The following is a 5,072-nucleotide window of genomic DNA, read 5'->3' on the forward strand; positions in this document are numbered from 1 at the left end:
TTCAACATAATGCAGCGGAAGCTTTAGTAATCACCTGAGAATAGACATGTTTTAAAAGGTCAACATAAAGTTGGTGAGATATAGGTTTAATGCCGGCAGCAATATATATATATAGACCACAAGATTTCGTATATAAACAGTTTAATAAAAATATTCTAAGTGGTTGAGCACTTGGTAACCATACTTAACATTTAATCACGTCGCATATTCCCTTTAATATGAAATCTTACTACACCGTACCAAGTGTAGTCACAAAACGAAGTACTGTGCAACCGTTGAATACTGGTCGTCCAGTCCGGTTGGGGTTGTCAGGCCCGATAGATCTATCAACAGGATTCGCGTTTACAATACCGCTGTAAATAACAGTTACCAAGCTACAGGGAAGTATGCCAGTGGTACAACTCAACGTAGAATATATTTTTCAGTTACTTGTGTCCATAACGTAAAACATAAAATACATGTATTCTCATCCCGAAATATTTAGAGTTTAAAAGTGGGACTATATACTCACTTTCGTCTTGAAGATATATATAATTTGACTTGGTCTCCGGTTGATATCACGAACCTATCCATATATAATATATCAATACCTTTTCTTTTTAAACAACGTCACATATATATTCTTGTTATACTTTTAATACTTTTTATAATTCCTTAGTCCGTAGTTAGCAGTTCGTTGTTAGTAATTCAATTTTAATGGTTCATATTTAGATGTTTAATAAACCCCCAACGAAATAAATAAAACCCCCAACGTATATGTATTGGTCGAGATTAATCTTGACCCATGGTACCGGTGTTGTCAAATGACGTGTTGCGTACATAAAGTACCGGTGTTGTCAAATGACATGTTGCGTACAATCATGGGATCTTATGATTAATCTTCTCGTATTGTTTACGGGTGATCCTGAACCATATAAAATTAAATTATGAGTACATATATATAAAATATCATGTTATTTTAAAAAGATGTGATTTATTTAATTTTCTCCAATTATTTTCGTAGCTAAACTAGTCTTAGATATCCGATCTCGTTTTGGTCATAGTTTCTTCGTTACAACTCCGTTTTCGTTGATTCAACTTGCCACTTCCTTGGATCGAGTCCCTCTTTAAGACTATGAACTGTAAATACCTTAGTTTGTATTCGAAATCACAGGTCATAAGTCAAACTTTAGTGAAACTTATGAAGTTAATCATTTTCCATCATGTAAACAACCTTAAATGATTATTTTTCTAAAAATACTTATACTTTGAGTTAAATCATGAAATTTTTATGTGTTATCATATTTATAGTAAAAATCATTTTTCCAGAAAATAAACCTCCAATTCAAAGTTTAAGATGGTTTTTAATTATCTAACCCAAAACAGCCCCCGGTTGCACTCCGATGTCGTAAATTCAGTTTTTAAGGTGTTCTTTGAAAAACCAAGTTATACCTTGTTAAATTAGCATATATTTAAGATATATTACAGGTCTTGAAGTATTTTAAAAGTTAAGTTAGAAGGATCTATTTAGTTTGCAAACAAGTTTGAAAACTTTCAAACTATGTTCTTGTTGTTAAACTTTTATACCACAAAATAAGATAGCTATATATATATGAATCGAATAAGGTTATGAACATAGATTCTACCTCAAGTTCCTTGGACAAGGTTGCTGTAAAAGAGGAGTAAAAACCTAGAACCAAAAGGGTGATGGAATTGGATGAAAGATTGGAAGTAAGTTTGTGTTCTTGGAAGGATTTCTTGAAGTGTTTTTGTATGGTTTTCTTATGGTGTTTAAGTAAGGTTTTTGAAGCTAATTCATGGGGAAAATGCTTGGAGATGATCAAGTATGATGTTAAGAGTATTTTAAGAGAGAAATGGAAGTGTAAGTATGAGAAAATGGGGTGAAGAAATGGTGTGCATGCATAAAAACGTTTTTAGGTTATAAAGGAAAAAAAAGATACCTAACTTTGTTTTCTTGCTAAATAATTCATGCTACTTGACAAATGGTTGGTTCCACATGTTTCTTAATCATTTAAGGCTGCTAAGGAGCAGATTTTTATTGGTATATACCAATAGTAAATACATCTAGAAGCTGCGTATGATACGGGTACATATACCCTAGGTATACGTATAGAAATCTTTGAGAAAACGGAACGAGGATTCAAATATAGCTATCTTTTGTAAATACACTTATATTGTTTTATGTATTTAAGTTATTAAAAGTGATTAAATACATTACTTATACGATATATGTATAAACATTATAAGTCATAAGTATTAATGTCAAATAACGTTACGTATGGTTATCGTTTTGAAAACTTAAGTTAGTAGTTTCAAAATATACTTATAACTTATTGTTATTAATACAAAATGAGATATTAAAACATTCTTAGATCATGTTAAATATGTATATATACATATATATACACAAACGTATAATTATCATATATTGTATAGTTCGTGATATCATCGGTCAAACTAGACGGTCAAACGTTGTGTAAATCTCTTTTCAAAAACATAAGTCTCAACAATTTGGATTGCTTATCATGTTGGTAAGGTTTAATTTATGTAAATATTAATCTTATAAGTATAGAACGATCGAAAAAGTGCGGGTCATTACAGTACCTACCCGTTAAATAAATTTCGTCCCGAAATTTTAAAATTGTACCTATTTTGCGTCATCGAGAAACAAGTGTGGATACTTTTGTTTCATTTGATCCTCTCGTTCCCAAGTAAACTCAGGACCTCTTCGAGCATTCCAACGAACCTTAACGATCGGTATGTTGCTCTGCTTGAGCCATTTAACTTCACGATCCATGATTTCGATTGGTTCTTCGATGAATTGTAGTTTCTCGTCGACATGGATTTCTTCAAGAGGAATGGTGAGGTCTTCCTTTGCAAGACACTTCTTAAGGTTTGAGACGTGAAAAGTATTATGTACTCCGGCGAGTTGTTGCGGTAACTCGAGTCGATAAGCTACCGGTCCAATGCGTTCGATGATCTTGAACGGGCCTACGTACCTTGGGTTCAGTTTACCCCTTTTGCCAAAACGTATTACACCTTTCCATGGTGATACCTTTAACATAACCATGTCACCGATCTGAAACTCTAATGGTTTCCTTTGAACATCAGCGTAGCTCTTTTGGCGACTACGGGCTGTTTTCAATCTCTCCTTAATTTGTACTATCTTTTCAGTAGTTTCATGTATGATCTCGGGACCAGTTAATTGTCGATTTCCTACTTCATTCCAACAGATAGGAGATCTACACTTCCTCCCATACAGTGCTTCAAATGGCGCAGCTTTAATGCTCGCATGATAACTATTATTATACGAGAATTCTGCTAACGGTAAATACTTATCCCATCCGTTTCCAAAATCGATCACACATGCCCTGAGCATGTCTTCAAGAGTCTGAATTGTTCTTTCACTCTGCCCGTCAGTTTGCGGATGATATGCGGTGCTCATATCCAAACGAGTTCCTAGGGCCTCCTGTAGTGATTGCCAGAACTTTGAGGTAAATCTACTATCACGATCAGATATAATGGAAATAGGTATTCCATGCCTTGAAACAATTTCCTTTATATACAATCGTAATAGTTTCTCCATTCTATCCGTTTCCTTTATAGGCAAGAAATGTGCAGACTTGGTGAGACGATCAACAATCACCCAAATGGTGTCGTATCCCCAGGCAGTCTTTGGTAACTTCGTGATGAAATCCATGGTAATACCATCCCATTTCCATTCTGGGATTTCTGGTTGTTGAAGTAACCCTGACGGCTTTTGGTGTTCAGCTTTGACTTTGGAACAAGTTAAACATTCCCCAACATATGTTGCAACGTCTGTCTTTAAATTAGGCCACCAATAATGTGTCTTAAGATCTTGATACATCTTTCCGACTCCGGGATGTATCGAGTATCTTGTCTTATGTGCCTCGTTCAATATCAACTTCCTTAATCCACCCAACTTTGGTACCCAAATACGATTTGCAAAATATCGAATTCCATCTTCCCGCATAACGAGTTGCTTCTCATACTTCTTCATTATTTCATTTCCTATATTTTCTTTAGTAAGTGCTTCTCGTTGAACTTCTTTGATTTGTGAGTTGAGATTCATGCGAATTTTTATGTTCATCGCTCGTACTCGAATTGGTTCTCGTTCCTTTCTGCTTAGAGCGTCGGCCACCACGTTTGCTTTCCCGGGATGATAACGAATTTCACAATCATAGTCATTTATTAACTCAACCCACCTACGTTGCCTCATGTTCAGCTGTTTTTGATCGAAAATATGTTGAAGGCTTTTATGATCAGTAAACACAGTGCATTTAACCCCATACAAGTAGTGTCTCCATATCTTCAATGCAAACACAACTGCTCCCAATTCTAGATCATGCGTCGTATAACTATCATTGTCGGGATGCGTATGCAATAACTTTCTTCCGTTGCATAAGAACGCAACCAAAACCTTGTCGCGAAGCGTCACAATATATTTCAAAATCATCGTTCCCTTCTGGTAACGATAAAATAGGCGCCGTAGTCAACTTCTTTTTCAGTAATTGAAATGCACTCTCCTGCTCAGAAGTCCATTCATATTTCTTCCCTTTTTGCGTTAACGCTGTTAACGGCTTAGCTATTCGGGAAAAATCTTGAATAAACCTTCTATAATAACCGGCTAAACCCAAAAATTGGCGTATCTGCATTGGTGTCTTAGGAGTCTCCCATTTTTCAATGGCTTCAATTTTTGCTGGATCAACCTGAATTCCTTTGCTACTAACAACGTGGCCAAGAAATTGCACTTCTTTCAACCAGAAAGCACACTTAGAAAATTTAGCGTATAGCTGTTCTTTTCTCAACAACTCTAATATTAAACTTAAATGCTGCTCATGCTCTTGCTCACTCTTGGAATAGATAAGAATGTCATCAATGAAAACAATAACAAACTTATCTAAATATGGACTACAAACTCGATTCATGAGGTCCATGAATACAGCTGGCGCATTCGTCAATCCAAACGGCATGACCAAAAATTCGTAATGACCGTAACGTGTCCGAAAAGCAGTTTTCGGTATATCTTCTTCTTTGACGCGTAATTGATG

Source organism: Rutidosis leptorrhynchoides, chromosome 11 (assembly GCF_046630445.1).
Source record: "Rutidosis leptorrhynchoides isolate AG116_Rl617_1_P2 chromosome 11, CSIRO_AGI_Rlap_v1, whole genome shotgun sequence".
Lineage (NCBI taxonomy): Eukaryota > Viridiplantae > Streptophyta > Magnoliopsida > Asterales > Asteraceae > Rutidosis > Rutidosis leptorrhynchoides.